This window comes from Scatophagus argus, chromosome 23, assembly GCF_020382885.2.
Source record: "Scatophagus argus isolate fScaArg1 chromosome 23, fScaArg1.pri, whole genome shotgun sequence".
NCBI lineage: Eukaryota > Metazoa > Chordata > Actinopteri > Scatophagidae > Scatophagus > Scatophagus argus.
The window spans coordinates 10,624,232-10,641,904 of NC_058515.1; the positions used below are offsets into that span (position 1 = coordinate 10,624,232).

General features: G+C 40.5%; 1 long non-coding RNA gene across 1 annotated transcript in view; it reads left to right on the forward strand.

Moving 5' to 3' along the window:
* The first annotated feature begins 12,786 nt into the window (after positions 1-12,786).
* LOC124054351 overlaps positions 12,787-17,673 on the forward strand; it is a 218,321-nt gene continuing 213,434 nt past the window's right edge. The window contains exon 1 of the long non-coding RNA XR_006842359.1: positions 12,787-13,116. This is a non-coding gene — a long non-coding RNA (uncharacterized LOC124054351). The remainder of the gene's footprint in view (positions 13,117-17,673) is intronic.

Consider the following 17,673-nt stretch of genomic DNA (forward strand, 5'->3'; position numbering starts at 1 on the left):
AACAAAAACATTAATTGGAGGGGTGTTTGGCTAGTTGATTCTGTGTGCTAAGCTAGCTGGTTGTTGCGTTATATTAAACAGACACATGAAAGTGGCATCGATCTTCACATCTAACTCTGCAAAAAAACACATTTCTAAAACTGTCAAACTATTGAGTTATGGGCAGAGCAAAGACAACGAAAAAAGCAAAGGAATATTTTATACTTTAAGCAAGAAATATTTTCAGAATGCAAAAGTTAAACTTGGTGTTATGAGGTATGCAGCTTTAAATTATTTTTCTGTTGGAATGTGTTTATGTGTGCTCCTGTATTTGTGTGGGTTTGAGCTCAGTTCCTACGCTGTTAGGGGATTTTCTTAATAGTGGGGATAGTAAACCAAATTATAAAAATGAGAAAAATGAACTGCTTCCAGTTATTATTAACTGAAAGCAGTTCATTTTTCATCAAAATTGAATTATTTAATGAATTAACCTAATGTTGCTGGCCTTATTTGACATAAGAGAGAATTACATACGTGCCACACAACAGCATATATTTCTGATGTTTTTGGTGTATGTGTATCTCTCACTAGCTGTTGCTTCTTATAAGCCTCCTGGATCTCACAAGGAAGGCACCCAGTAGACAGTGCAAGAGGCACAGTGGAGGTGGAAGAGGAGGAAGAAGGAGATGCAATTAATAACAACTCTCAATATAATCCTGTCCCCAACCGATGCCTTTGGATAGAAGCCAGATAAGAAGGGACAGGAGCGAAATCATCAGGGGGTGGAAGGGGAGGGACAGTGTCAGACTGTGTGGGGATAAATGTGGAAGTCTGTAAATAACAGCACGGTGCGCAAGTTAAACAGGCAGTGATAAGATGAGAAAAAATGTGGTTTTACGCTTTATGCTTTCACCCGCGCGTGGTCATACCGGATCCCCCTCGCAAATGCTGCTGCAGAGGAAATGACAGTGGGGAATTGTTGCAGTCGTGTTGTTTCTAATGACGGCATGAGGAAGCACTGACTTGTGTTGTCCCCTCTTTTTTCCACGCATGCTAATGTTCAGATTGCAAAGCTTTCCTGAGATAAACAGACAGCGAGCAGAAGAAAGAGGCAAGCCACTGTGACAGTAATGCCTGCTGACTGTTTAAACTGACTTTGATTGACAATGTGGACTCTACTGGCAGCATAAATCCAAAGTCTCAGGGAGGAATACATACTGTAGACAGCAGTAAATAAACAGTGAAAGACTCATCCTTGCAAACCATAACCTTGTCTCACCTCATTACATTTTGGCAAGTAAGACTGTCCCCCTACTCGTGATGCGCAGGTCGACCCACAGCCTGCGGGACCTTCAGATGAGCTTATTCAGATATTTTGCCCAGTTTGGACTGGCATGTCAAAACATCCGTTATTTGTGTGAGAGAGAGTTCATGTCTTAATAATACAGGATTACATGTTTTGCTGCTGTTCACCAATGAAGAACACCGTTTGGAACAATTTCTCTGTTTATTTAGCCTCAGGCTTCCCAGCAGCAGGATCAGCACCTTGGAGGGCACTGTGGCGCTCAATCAAGACAACTACTATAATGCATTAAGTTGTAATGCATAACAGTTTGCAGCTCCGGTTCTGGTGCTTGGTTAAAGCATATTTCTGTGGGTTGGACAGCATGGATTTGCTCTCATAATTTGTCAGTTGGGTGCGGGAAATAAAAAACCCTGACTGGTACATCACTCCCCACACCTTTGTTCAACACAGCCACTCCACGACCTGTTTTACAGTCCTGGCTTTTGGAGTATAGACAAGACTGGGGAAATTGTTGACTTGATTGCACTCTTGGTTGTGGTATGCCAGGAAAGAGCACGCAATCATTTGTAATTTACTTAATTTACTGATGCCGGTTCAGAGCATGCAATTGAGAGTAGCGCCATTTTGTTGAAAGGCTGGGGTCATTAAATGTGGAGTGTGCTTGTGCTCGTGTGTGTCTGTGTGGGCTGGTGGAAATGGTTTTGTCAAGTTGCATGTGGCTGGGCTGCAGAGCCCTGTAGATGCACTTGTTCATCCCTTTGTTCTTTGTATGACATAAATGAGCTGCCCCTCACATCTGCATTAAAGAAGCTATGCTGTGGTGGTGGATGAAAGGAGGCTGAGTCACTCTTAAACACTGTGATGATGATCTGCATCTGTCTGTGAGAGTGTGTGTACATGCCTCATATGCCTAATTTTAATTGTAATGTCAGTATTGTGCAATTGATGACTTCATTCCTGGGCTGTGCAGACATAAACAGCCATAAACCTCTGAGGAAACCATTACAATAAATCACAAATAAACATGTTTCTGCACGCCAGAGACTCATAAAAGAGACTGCTCGGAGAGCCAAATCAAACGCAATGTGTTTCTCTGTTTATTTCTAGCATCGTTTGTTCATGTGTTTGTTTTCCACAAGCCTCTGCGGTTGTCTGCATTATTGACTGATATGTGACTTCATCAATAATTAAGTGGTTTAGCAGCCTTGCCACAGGCTGGCACCATTGTCAGTAACACACTCATAATGTGAGTAACGTTGTAACCCCCTGCATTGGGACAAAATGACATCCTTTGTTAACTAAGGTCTTGTCTACCAGTATCGTATGATACCTACCAGGCAACCTTACATTCTAGTAATTTTCTGTAGTGTGGGAAAAAGTTTATTAGCCAAACACATCTCTCATTTATTAAGAAATGTCACTAGACATAAATAGTTCATGAATTTCCTCAGCTTCGTTGTTTTGTCAATTCAGTGGCAGACTTACATAACGTTTACTGTTGACAGCTTTCTTTTCAACCGCTTATGGATGTTCAGTCGCAGAGGGTAATAGGAGATAACAGATAAAGAGGCCAAACGCAACAAACAGAAGCAAAAGAGAAAAAACCCAAGTGATCTGACAGACACTGCAAGAGAGGGGAAAAAAATCCACTTTTTTGTGTAGTTATCTCTAATTTTCCAGAGCTGGGAGAGGAATCAGAAAGATTTAATTTAATTAAACAGTGGTCTAGTCATGTTCAAGGTCAGATGTGCTGGTTCAGACATTACTGCAGAGGCATCGCGGCCGAGGTGAGGACCTGGCACACACAAAAGCTTTTAACAATTTCTGTGAATGATGGAAAATAAGATTCCTACACCACATGAGGTTTGTGAACCACTGGCACTAATTACAATCATTACACAGTTTCACATCAGCATATTTCATGCTTGTAAAAATGCAATTCCATCACATCAAAGCTCTGCAGGTCGTTGGTTGTCACCACTTTATGATGGACTTTCAGACTTTGTGTTCAGTTTCATAGTGTTGAGGTTGAGAGATACCTCTGGAACACTTAAAATTGGGGTTTTCAGCAGGAAGTAGATCAAATGAGATCACAGTTGGCAAAATATAAAAATGAATCAATAAATAATAATGTAAACAATGCTTACATTAAAGACATGTAAGTATATTTTTCAGTCTAAGTTTCAGTGATATGAAGAGAAAAAAGGGTTAAGATGTGATGGATCCATGCCATGGGTAAATTTATGTAAGATCGACTTTTATCAGACAGGACACAAAACAGAGAAAACAAGACACATTTTTTCAGCCAACCAGAAGTATGCAACCACAACCTTTTTCATGTTGTTCCTGTCTGCTTCTGGAAATGTCATTATTTGCAGGTCTGTAAGAGCTTACTGTACTTGTCAGGGAAATTTTAATATAGGTTTCTTTACGCACTTGAACAAACAACCAATGCTGCCAGCATTCAGATGAGAGCAGTCTTTCTTTGCTAGCTGTTCTCCCCTACAACATCAGTCCTGCTGTGCTTCCTCACCAAACATTGCCAATGATCGTGATGGAAGCATTGTGACTTTAGTCTACTGGAGCCAAACTTAGTCTATTTGTCTATACTGTTTGAGTAGCTGTGACAAAGCAGCTTACCTTTGGCACCTGATGCACCTTTCTTGGTGAAGCTGAGTTCAGTACCGCTGACTTCATCAGCATACTGAAAGCTCACAGCTTGGCAGTCATACTGAAAGCTGGACATACTTTTTCACCTTGCTGAATGCCAGTGATTAGAAATTCATTCAAATGCACTCTGGGAAACAGGTACACTCGCTGCTCACCTTACAGCCTACAGATGCTGTGCCTGCAGGGTTTGATGAGGGCAAGAATCGACTGTTAATCTGGTTTGTGTTTGCATATTGGTGTAAATATTCCTTAAGTTATACTCTCCAGACAGTTCTTGTTTTTGTACTCCCATACTATAAAATGCACAAGCGTGAGTTGATGTTTCTTAATTGGCTGGAAAATAATACACAGCCAGAATGAATGCCACTAACAATGTGATAAAGACTCTGAGGGTCGACTAAGTGTGTAATGGAAGTGACAGTCCTGAAATTCTTTCTCGTCTTTTTGGTGGATTTGGTGGCGCATGCAACGAGTAGTTTCAGCTCTGGCTGCTTTATCACAATACATCACCCGAGAGTACCGTTCAATGTGAAACTTGTGGTCTAATAAGTGTTTTAGTTTGAGGAACATCCAAAGATATTCTCCAACTACTGGCTTGTTAATAGCTAACGAGCCTGTTCAGTAGCTGTTAGCTACTGAGTCTTCTTTTCTGCACCTGCTATCCATCATCAGGTGACTGCAAACTTGTGAGACTACATGTGAGACTATGTCTTAAAAATTAGCAAAGCAGACACTTTTATTAGCATGTAGCTAATTAGTTCAAAAGTTAGTAACTGCTTGTAGAGATGGAGGCAGTCCCAAGAAGACAGTAACTGGAGGCGGGAATAAACAGAATACAGTAGATAGATTAGGTGGTCAGTTCATGCTGCAACATGAATTCATTAAGTTTTCGTTAACCCCTGCTGTGAGGGATTGGGTTTAATTTAACACTGGCAGCAGTTTGCAAAAAACGGCGTTTAATAAAAAACAACAACAAACAGTGAACGAGCGCTCACAGGAAACATCTGAGACAGTTTTTAACGTGGTCTGCATTTGTTAGCCAATCAATTTCCTCAAGTCAACAATATTGGTTGTGGAGTGCGTCTGTGATCTCTGTGTGTAAGCGATCCTCTCCCTTAAATGGAATCATGTCCGCAAAGCCGCAAAGCCGAGTGAGCGAGGCCCCCTCAACGTAGTGCCTCAACCTCTCGGGCGCTCCGTCCATCTCACCCCTTAACTTTGAACCCCAATCAATAGCTCTAAGTGTAAGACAATCAATAGCTTGAGTACTGCCTTGATACTTTCTGTGCCAAAAATATACAAAGAGGCAGGGTCAGAAAGCCATTTTTGCACTTCCTGGAATGGCAGAATGTGATAAATCCTGAAAAGAGAGTTACTGTACAGTTTACAAGCATTATTGATTCATTTGTGTCCTACTTTGCTCTTGGTTTTCATACTTCATTTTTCCTTTTGTTGCTCGCCGTCCTTCGTTTTCTTCTTCCGCCTCTTCATCCCTCTCATTCTTTCTTCAGTCAGTCCTTGCACATCTGATTGGTGTGAGGGATCATCTAGGCTTCAGCATGGATGGATGCATGGGTCAATATCTTAAGAGGACTGGAGCTCAAATGAGGGCTGGACTACCTGAGAAGGCAGCCAAGGGAGAAGATGCTGAAAGCTAAGTGAAGCAAAAAGCGCTGAAATACAGGCAGCAGCAATTTACTACTTGTGAATTTTGCCCGGCAGCTAAATTACAGTCATGCATTGATTCTTTCTTTTACCTTTTCCTGCGATTTTTGCTGTGCCCTCTTGCCACCCCCTTCTCTTTATAGCTATTTCTATTCATTTTTCCTTTTTCTTTTGAGCTGTACTTCATGTGCCTGACATGAATGTGTCCTCAAACTCCTCTACAGAGTTTTCAGAATTACTTCTGGTTTCATCTTCCCACTGATCCTGATACATAACACGTACACCAATGCTATTAACTAAACTAAGACAATGGACGTACCTTTTTGAGATTCGGAGGTCTGTTTTGAGATTGAGAGGCAATTTAGGCCCATCTGTTCCTCCTAACCAAACTGCATTAAAACAGTGAAACATGTCATATTAAGTGTGATTGGTAACTTTCTTTAATCGATGCAATTAGAAGTCATAGCCGCTGCAACAGAACGTCACTTTCTCATTGGAATGTTTATTGATGTCTACTACTGCATGTTAATTACATGTGAATAATTAGAAACTTGGTATCTCACAGTTTTCTAAATGGGTTCGTTTAATGCAGCAGATAATGACCTTTCTTTTAATGCTTTGACTTCTTTAAATCAAATAATGTCTTCACGTGAAAGTCAGTTCACACAGGTCATGTCCTTGGTATTGCTTCTGAAAATTCACAAATACTTTTTTCAACTCATACAAAAGAGGTCACATTCTTCAGTTACAGACAGTTCATACACGAGGGCTGATTTTTCTATTCTGTAGAGTCTTTAAATATTTCTCAGATAATAAAGATAAAATCAAACATCATGGCTTTCAATGCCAGTTCACCACAGATGGACTGCTGAAAGGTTCAATTTTATCTCTATTTACAGCAGTAAGTAACCAGTAACAAGTAGTATGGCATCCTACAATTTGAAATGTAGTAATTTAATGTTACCAGTTATGCTCCATTACTTTTATAATGTAGCAGTCGGCTCACTTACCGGATGTTTTGATTCAGGGTTACAGACTGTGTGTTTCGAGGACAGACTGCTGCAGGACACCTCATATTGGAGCAGAGTAGGGAGGTACGCGGAGACATATAGCCTCCACAAAAAGAGGACATGCACCACCCTGTGGCTCAAAGGTTCTTTTATTTACATGCCGTGTCTTCGCATCTGCTGGCAAGACAGCTTTAGCTGCGTTCAGGTGAATACTGAGGAGTTCTTTGGAGTACTGCACTCAGTTAGTCAGGGGATGTTAAAACACAATGTCTAGTTACAGACAGACGGAAGCGTGCTGAGTAACTGAAATAATAACTAATATTGCTGTTCTTCAGTTGACTGGAATCCTCTTTAACGTGAATAATTAATTACTATATCAAGCAACCTTCCAAACACTACTCAACCGTCTTTTCTTAGAGGAGGTGTTGCACTAAGACGGACAAAAATGAATCTCTATAGGTTGAGATAGAGATAAATTCTACCACAATGCAACTCTGAGTTTCTCCAGAACAACTCTTAAAATAATTTCTTGGAAATTTCCCAGCAACAGATACCACCTAATGTTGACCCACAGAGCTTAGAGCGGGCAAACACGAATGAATAATGCAAAGAAAAAATAGAGATACCACATAAATCAAGTAAAGTGCTTAATTATATAATTAATCATGCGCAGCTTGGTACAAAACACTAAAATAAAATTGATTATGTCTGTAATTGATTCATATAAGTGGACACAGATAATTATCACCAACCCAATTAAAAGCGAGACAAACAAGTGATCTCACGGAGGGGCAATACTTTCTGTCTCATTTGAAGAGTCCAAATAATTTATGAACATTGTTATTACTCTTCACTGCCTCCCCGTGAGGAGAAATTCACCAGAGGGATGAAGCCTGGTAAGTCCAGGGGCTGGTTTATGAAAAAACGCAGGTCAGTGCTTGTTCAGACAAGGCTGACATGGTTTTGATCAAATGGCCTTATGTTCCTCCTCTATACTTTACTAAGCCTGGGGTGCATTGGGAATATGCAACAGTGGCAGGTGAATCAGCAGAAGCATTTGTTTACTTCACAGAAGCAGGAAGGAGAGCTTGACGGACTGCTCAGCATGCAGACCACAGGCCGTGGAGAAACATTTATTTATTCTGTCCAGGAGGAGGGCCAATCCCAGGAGGAGGCCCAGTCCCTCCAAGAGTTGTGTTGTGTACACATTTCGGTGGTGTGTGTGTGTTGGCGTGGTTAAAACAGTAGACATTCATGCAAAACCACTCACTGACTCAATACAAACATGAATACCTGGATTTTTTTATTTTGACTATGACTCCTCGAGGGTGTCGTTAGGAAATACATCACAAAGAGAGCAAATCGTCTTTTTGATCTCTCATGCATGCGGTATCATTTGAAAGTTACAGCCTGCTTTTACTTTGAATATGTCACAAATAGGCAGATTCTTTCCCCTTTCTTCTGTCATTCTAAAAAATGATAAAATGGTCGAAATAATCTTATGTTTATTTAGCAAAAATGTTACCGAGTGAGTTAAAATTGAATAAAAAGACGTCTACGAGGACGTCAGGTGTGTAATGTTTTGGAATTAATATTATCATTACCTTACAGTTTGCTATCCCAGCAGGCAGCACACTCATTTTGCAGGCACGTGAAGAAAGTGCTAATTGGTACTGTTTCCTCTGATGGATTTCTAAATTTGTAATAAAAAGAAGACATTTGTAACACCTCAAGCTGTTACCTAGATAACACTGCAATTCCAGAAAAAAAGAAAATCTTTTCCCCTTGGGACAGAGAACAGGCTACTTAACCATCACTTAACCTCAGGAAACTATCTTCCCATCAAAACCAAAAAGGAAAATTGGAGATGGGTGAAAATCACCAAGGGCGAAAGGGTCCTTCTAAGCAGATAAATAATGTACTCAGGCACTGGTTTGAATTCATGGCACGCAGCCAGAGGATAAAATCGTATCACTTTTATTCTGGTTGCAGGAGGAAGTTCGTATCAGGTTCTGCAATCTCAAATACTTGTGATTAGATTCCCTTAGCATGGCTGGGAGGGGTGGAGGTCAGAGGTTGGGGGGAGCCGGTGGGGGCAGATGGTGAGGGGTGGTTTGGGAGCAGCGAGAGTGGAGGTCAGACAAGTCACGCTATCACAGGATTTCCCCCTCAGTAAATGATTTAACTGTTAAGGTTAAATTCTAGGGCATCTGTGGAGTGTCTCCATGACTCTGAGAGAGAAGTCTATCAGACATGTGTCCTGATATACTGTAGTCATCTCATGATTGGTGCCAAAGTCAAACCAAATGACCTTCCTCCAAATGGCATTGAAAAAGGACATTCCAGTTGTTAGCGTTAGCACACATGGTTCAAACCCAGAGAACAAAGAGGTTTTCTTCAAATTTAAGAATGTGTGGGCTTTCAATAGCATTTCACATTAGTTCAAATTAAGAAGTAAATTTAGTTTTCCTTTTTGACTTTCTTTTACAATGTCGTTATTATTTCTCTTCATTTGTAATGCATTGTGTACAGCACTTCTATATAATCTATCATACATGTCGTGTCAGTAACTGCACCTGGATCATAATGGTACACAGATCGTTTCTGATTTTCTCTAATCAATACACATTTAGAATGACACACGCAATCAGGCATGACAACAATGGCAGAATCAGTAGAATACTGAAGAATGACTGAGCAAGTGGCTGAGCCTCGCTGTCGCTGAGAACTGCCTCAAAGCTGTTGTAAAGTTATCAGTATTATTCTGTTCAGAAAACCATGCAAATCTCTGCGTTATAAACTGGCATTCTCCACGGCCTTGTAGTGCAGATTGTGAACATAGAGAAGGGTGAATGATGCTGGACACAGCCTTATGAGCAATTATTAAACATTGTTTGTCTGCTGTTAGGACCTCCTGCTCCCACCAATCCATGTTCAAATCAAGAAATAATACATTATTAAGCTCATGCACTGTAAAAGAGTAAATTTCTATCTATAACCATTTTGGCAGTGATCAAAATGAGTTATTCGTTTTAGAAACATGTTTTCTAAATTCTGTCTGCAGTCTCACGATGGCAAATCTAGAGGAACATTATTGATTTGAAAGATAAAAATAAATACAAGAAAGCTGTTACTTGTCTGAACCCCTTTTATTATTTGTTGTATGATTTATTGTGTGGGCCATTAGATTAAAAACAACAGTACTTCAATAATGCCTGAAAAACACAGGGGCCACACTTTCAGTAACTTCACAACCATGAATTAAAACTTAAAATACACTGGACTAAAATCAGCTTTGATAAATATAAGCACAAATGGTACCCATCTTATCTCAAGTGAACAAATTAAGCTGCACGGTTTTTATATAAATGTACTCACATAACGGAGCATATTTTATACTCTCAAACTGCAAAGGTATTTTATCTTAAATATCGCAAAATATATTTCAGATATATAGAAATGCACATACACAAGACATTTACAGCATATTAAATAGAGCCAGTTAAGTTCAGGTTAAACTATAAACCACAGTATAAAAGCATGTGTACATTCCTTTTCAGATGCATTTATGTTAGCGTTATCTGCATTGGCTTCACATTGTTTTTTCACTATGAATGAAAAGCACAGAGATTTGTTGTCCTTTCAGCGCGCCTGACACCTGACTTCACTGTACATGTTATCCGTCTGTGGCGCCTGGCGATGAGGGCATACTAAGTGTAGCATTTGCGTTTGCAGATGAGCTTGCAAATCAAGGCTTTACTGCCATCACCAACCAAGGAAGGCACATATTCATTTATTTATACTCCTAGATTGCTACCATCAATCAGGGTGTGATAAATCTTCTCCCTCATCAATAGGCAATCTGCTAATGCATGCGGCCGATCAATTCCTGACTAGCACAGCCAACATGCAAAGCAACTCATCTCTTTCCCTCTCACTCACACACACACACACAACGCTAGCTTCCTTTAATATATACAAACAAGCACATTAATACCCTTTGTGCAAACACACATCCCATTTAGGGATCAGTAGTTTGATCAGTAGAACCAATATGGTGTCACATTACTTGCCTACATGGGAAAAGGGGACATAAGGAAAGGGGCCCTGTTGTATCATAATGATCTGATTAGTATTTATACCAACCAGTACAGATACAGTCAACATCCCTGGTGGATAATAAAAGTACTACCATAACAGAATCATTGCGGTTCACAAAAATAGAGAAGCTTAATGTGTCCCAACGTTGTTGCTGCTGTTTTTTTCTTTTTGTCTTTCAAATCACAGAGAAAACGTGAAGCTGCGTGAAATGTACTTTTGCAGCCCACAGTGCCTACTACTGTACTGGGATGCAGTCTGTCCTTCCTCTGCTTCTGTATCTTGCTTTCAGGACTCACTGCCACAGATGCAAATAATTGGACAAAGGCAAATGTCAGATGTAACTTGTTTGACTGGGGAGAATCGGCAACAGATTAACACAACACAACGTTTTTCTGTTGGCTGACACACATCTCAGTCCCGTGATAGGTTCATACATGACATATTCAAATACGCCTCTTGTGTTTAGACCTAATAATGCTCCCAAAACATGAAAGCTGTCTTTTGCCTCCTGTATTGGTATTACAATGCCCTTACAGGGAAATGCTCATTAAAATTCAACTTCGACAGGTTCATGCAGATGCAATGGAGGTCAGGGCTGTGGTTTAATCAGTCAATCAACAAACATAAGTGAGGGTACAGCCTTGTCAGATTACAAACAACTTATGTTTATTAATTTCCCTTCACTGTATTTGATTCTATTGATTTTCAACCATTTCCCACACATTAGTCAGAAGGACGCATGTCTATAGCATTTACAGTATGTACCACTCTTCTTTATCACCGTAGCTTCATTAGGTCTGTCTGTCTGTATATCTCTTTTCTTATGCATGTATGCTTCCATTTTATGGAAAATAATCACTCGAATAAGGAAATAAGATTATTTACCAAAATGATGAATAATTTCCTTGAAAATCATCAAAAAAGGGCAAAAAGGGTTATAGGTTTTATTCCAGTGAAGCAGAAGCTCAGGTATTCTACAAGCCCTTTTGATAGAGTAAGGTCACCAGATACAAACACTGATTTACCGTTTAATATCTCTGTTTCTGTTGCTCATGAATACCAGCAGAAGCCAATGATTTCCTTACTGATCCCAGTGCAGTGGGTGTGTCTTGCAAGATGCGTGAAAAATTCCTTCACTGAGGAACCTTAATGCAATATGTGACCGATGTGTGGCAAGTTTTGGGAAAGCACTCTGAACACACAAGTGCTTTTGAGAAATACCAGAGCTGAATTATATGACTGGAATGTGTCCTTGAGGCTTCTTCTGACATGGGAACTTCCAAGAAAAACAATTTCAGCGGCTGAGGGCAAACTCTGAAAATATCAGAAAGCGTGGACAGAGAATGTTTACCACAAGTCATTCTATAAGGTACAATTAAACACCATTCAAGTTGTTACCAAGAATTTCAGTATTTCAGTGCCCATAGAGGTGAAGAGTCTAACGCACTGTGAAAATTAGTTTTCATTTTTTACCTTAAATCTTTACCTTACACACAGACAAGTGCAAAACACCACCTGGCAGTATAGAAAATATAATATTCAGTGTCCATCATTGAAGAAAAAGTACCTCATTAGTAAATGCATGATTTTTTCAGTAAAATGTCAAGCTTTACGCTAACGATTTTTACCAAAAGTTATTTTTCATCCAACAAATTATAGTACGTATGCACATTAAAGCACTTTTGCAACTTGATGTAATAGTTTAAGAACAACATTGAACCCATTTTTAAACCTTCAGTGTTATCAGAAGTCTCTGTCTTACAATGGCCACCAGACAATTGATGATCATCTAAACAGCCCTGAGTCAACTGATGCACATCTGCAATAAGAAAAGCCGAAATGGTGTTTACAAGAAAAACACATTTAGTTTATCCTGCAGACAAGATAACAAGGCCAAGGCAAATGTAAACACAAACAAAGCTGCCCATGCATGCAGACACAGGAATGTTCCCACAGACAGGCACACAGACATATCCCACCCCATTAACTACCCGCCTACCAAACAGAGAAACCAAACACAGCCTGTGTTTGCAGCACTCGTAGCTTTACCTTGCAAGGCGCGCTGTGACAGATTTACCATAGCTGGCCATGGCGGTGCCCTTGACTGCCCCTGCCCCTTCTCCTCCGCAACACAAAGGCAATTATCACCTTGTCTCACGTCAGACAGCACTCCACTTTTTCAGCCCAGGTCCGCCCTCAACATAACAACACGCGGCAGATTAATCGCCATATCAACAGGCACAGGCGGTTCCCAGCACCTCCTGCTGGACGTAAGCTAAGGAGATGACATCATGTCGAGTTATTAATGCTGACATTAGTGGAGGCAGGAGAGGGATCAACACGACACCTCTGGTGGAGGATAGAGCCCAGACCCTTGCTCTGCAGGTAGGGATGGGAAATGTCACTTTAGCACAGAGTATGCTAATTATGTTACTTAATTAATGGTTTTTGTTACCTAACATTTATTGGATGCTGGCCAACAGCACATGTAACAAGGCTCCTCATGCAGGGTTTTGAAATGTCATCCCCAATGCTTTAATCCATTGCACAACACACAGGGGTATGCTTGTGCATGTGCGTTTGTTTGTGTGAGTGTGTGCCAATGGGCTGTAATACCTGCACAGGTGGGCATCAGTGGTTAACAGCTGATAGACTGGAGCTTTGATAATTGCACACATACCACATGATGTTTGAAGGAGGAGTACTGCAGCAGCAGGGGCTTGGTCTTGAACATTTGCATAGAAAGGTAGATGCAATTCAAACTGCATTTTTTCATACATCATCAATGAATCAGGCTTTCCTGAACCAGGTTTATATACTTGAATCAGGCTTTCCTGAACCAGGTTTATATGCTTGCTTGTCCAGTGTGTATACAGTTTAGTGATGTGCTTTGTTTTGCTTTCAGACTGCCATTTCATCCTTTGCTCAAGATGCTGCTTAAATGTTTGTTTTATTTCAGTTATTTGTCATATTCCCATTGGGATCAGGTTTTAGTTGTTCCCTCTGTGGTCTGCATCACCCCAGGATTTAGTCCAATTAGGGTGGGGCCAGGAGGGGTAGCCACTAAAGGACTGACTGATGGTAGCAGCTTGTTGTGAGGCTGGAGTATTTGTTTTTTTCTTTAGTTTATTTGCTTCCTGTTAATTCCATCCATTTTATTTTTGAGTGTAGCTCAACAAATCTTTTTTTGTGGCACAGACCTCTACCTCCTCCGCCACTCGCCTCCAGTGCCAGACAGCCAACCTAGAATCCCTCATCTATGTAGAATTACCACCCATAATGCTACAGGTGCAATAAGAGAAATGATCGCCAAACTCAGTAGGCCCTATTCTATGGGCACTGTGAAAGCCTCTTTCAAATAGCTGAGATATTTCAGTCTGGACCAAACTGATCAAACTGAGCAACAGACTGACTATCAGTCCAATACTGCCTTCCATACAGCCCTGCTGTAAAAACTACCTTGTTTTCAACAAGACACAAAGATATAGCAGCTGCCCAGCAAAGTCATGCCTTTCTGAAGGAGCTCTAGTTTAGGAAAGGCATACACAGCCTCTAACATGCACTGAGGTAAAAAAAATAATTACATCCCTCTTTAGTAAAGTGCAATCTGAATCTGCAATTCATAATATAAGTTTGAAATATGCTCACTCACAAATTTGGACTAGGCTGGTTTCTGCCTCATCAGTGGCAGTCTGATGTAAGACTCTCATCTCCACAAATCAAACGTAATGAAATGCATGTGTCAAGCCTGTCGTCAGTTCCATGAATCACAAATAAAGTATTAATACACAAATAAAGTATTAATACAAGAGTAATTAGCTTACTAATTGGAGCCTCTGCCGGCACTGGAGCATCCTGTGCAACATCCCCTCCCTCTGCCGAGAGTTAGCGCAGCTTCAAAGAAACAAGCTCTTTCTCACCCTGATGGTTCTCACTTCATTGTTTCTGCAATGACCATGCACTTTGTTCCCTTAAACTTCTTCAAAATGTGTGCTCTTTCTGAACCACATCAAATGTTGTTTATTTGAACAAGCTCTTTGAATGCAAATCAAAGTTCTTCCGGTCAACCGCAAGACATGTGTCAACCTCTGCCAAGATTCTTCAAAATAATATCACAGTACAGTGCCAGCAACGACCTGCCATTACTGTTTGACATTTTCTGGAGAAGAGGCAGTTTTCTGTGCCTCACAGACTCATGTTTGACAGAATGTAAACCAGCCAACCGAGTCGGGCCACATAGGCTCCATCTGAAAGGTCAGGGACTCCTCACAGCAACCACCCAATCAGAGCTGAGATACAGCTGTCGTGATGGGAGGAAATCAAGGCGTGGAATGGTATGGCCATGGGGCAACACTTCCTAGTGTGGTGCAATTACAGCACCAACACAGTGAGACTGTTTAAAGCTGTTTAAAGCCCCCTGGACAACACAGGCCAAACCTGCTGAACTTTTGTAGTTATTGTAGTTTTTGTAGTTGTTTTAGTTACATAAAGAAGAATTTTCATCTATGATGAGTGAACTTTCTGCATTGCATTTTTCCATGTATTTATTTATGGTAGGCACACGCTTGTTGTGCACATGATGAGCACAACATGACAGCAGCGGTAAACAATCCCACCTTACATGCAGTTTGAAAGCTGAGATCACTTGGCTCATGTGCATTCTAATAACAGATTTGGGTTTGGTCAATCAGTTTTGATTGGTTTTGTGAATAAACAGAGAAGCCCCTTCTTCACTCTGTCTGCCTTCACTGTTGGCGTGCCACCTTAACAGGACAACACAATTAAGGGTCACTTCTCATTAGTCTGTGTCCAAGAAGGGGCATGGAGACACACACAGTTTGGTTATTAGTGTCCGCTCTAAACAAACCTGTCCCTGTGCTGTCACTAATAATCCATGGTCATAATCAAAGGGTTGATTCTTTGTCTGCCAATGTCACAATAACAAGTGTCTTTGACATCTCACCTATCTAGATCGAGCTAAAATCAAATGAGTTTAATTTGAGCCTATTGTAACACACTGAATATTCTCAAGAAAGAAATATCCACTGTCTTCACATTCAGTAGTTGGTTTTATTTTATTCCCACCTGTCACTCATATGATACACAAGAGTGAAATAAAACTGCTACGAAACATTTAACTGAATCTACTTGATATACATTTCATCATTTTAATAATTCCTCTACTGCTGGCTTGATGCATTCGTTTTAGTAATATGGAAAGCATCATCTGTCTAAAATCTTAATGAGTTTACAAATCAGCCTCTAAAAACCAAAGCAACAGTGAGAATTTTGACACATTTTGAATGAGCTTCACTCTGTATACCTATATATTGTAAGAGAAGTGCATTTTCATGCCTTCTCAGCTTTCTGAAGCCACAGATGCTGCGCAATTTGTTGACTAAAATACCATTCAGTGTTTGGGTTTAGCTTGGGGCTACTGAAACAGTGACACAATAATATCTCTTTACATGTCTGAAATGTTTGTGTACCTGCTGTACTCCCACTGATAAGAATGTATGAGATAGCCAACTGAAAGTAACGTTAACTTCATGTTACGTCCATGCCTTGATAATGTTACATTAGCATCAGCTTACCTTCTTTTTTAAAATATATAAATGTCTGAATGCTGGCCTGCATGTTTCTGTAGTTTTTCCCAGCTGTTTCAGTGGTGGTGCTTGTCTGAATTTTGATGAGATTGTGGATGAATTAAGTTTATCCGAAATGTTTTTCTTTCTACAAACAAGTAATCATTAGCGTTAGCATTACAGGCTGATATGTTGCAAGATGCTGCTTGGTAGTATAACAGATAAAGCAGCTAAATCAACTTTATTTTTGTACAGCAAAATCAGTCTAGTCAGGATACAGTCAGGAACAAGAACATGTAATACATGTTGTCACTATTATTTTTGACTTTTTGTCATCTTCATCATGAAGATCGTCAATGAATACTTTTCATCATATTTGTCTTTGATGAGATTAACAATGCAGCCAAACCCCACACTTCACAGACTCTTAGAATCATCCCATGATGGTTAATTGACTTCATGAAATGTCTATGAATGCATCAACAAACAAAATTAGCTAAATGTTTTTCTTAAGGAGTAACCAGTTGACAAGGCATATTGCATCTATTAGGCGTAATTCATAATCCCAAGTATGACACAATGGTAAATTTAGCTCTCTAATGTCGCTTCAGGGGCTGAGCGCTGATATCTACTCTGCAAAAGCTTAAGTTTCCCGGATTCCTCTTCCTTCCCCCTAGGGCCAAATTTGCAAAAGCGGGTCATCCCAGCCCCCCACCCTCACCCACTTGGTAGAGTAGTCTTATTCATCTATCATAAAGCCTCCCCGAGGATTTCTCTGGCATTGTAAATTGGGGTTCTCAAAGAGCCAGAGTTTAGGAAAAATGCCTCTCATAGCAAACTACTCCTCTTTGCTCTCCCTTCCCTCTCTGTTTGTTCCCCGGCCTCTTCTTCCTTATCTGTCTGCTGTTTTATCTGCTTGCCAAGGTCAGACAGGCTTGAGGCGATCAGTCCTGATAAAGACAGGATGTGGAGATGGGGGGGAGAGGCAGTGGTGGCAGGGTTCAGACAGGGCCTGGTCAAACAGGTCGTGTCCAGCTGTTGATGGTCATATCTGAACAGTCCCCCAGACAGCAATGTGCTTTTATATTAGAGTCACATTCAAGCTTCCTCCCTACCTGATACACTACTGTCCCTAAAAGAGATTATCATGTTGTTTTGCTGGGTCACAATGCATTTCATTTATCAGGAATGGATATGACTTGCTGACTTGCTGTGCTTTATCTAATTTCATTTCAAGTCTTTCAGAATCTCTGATGCACGCTGTCAAGGAGGGACAGAAAGTTGTAGGAAGCAAGTGAGTAGAAGAATGTTGATAAGAAGGAGAGCTGGAGATCTTGTAACACCTGCACATTCCTAC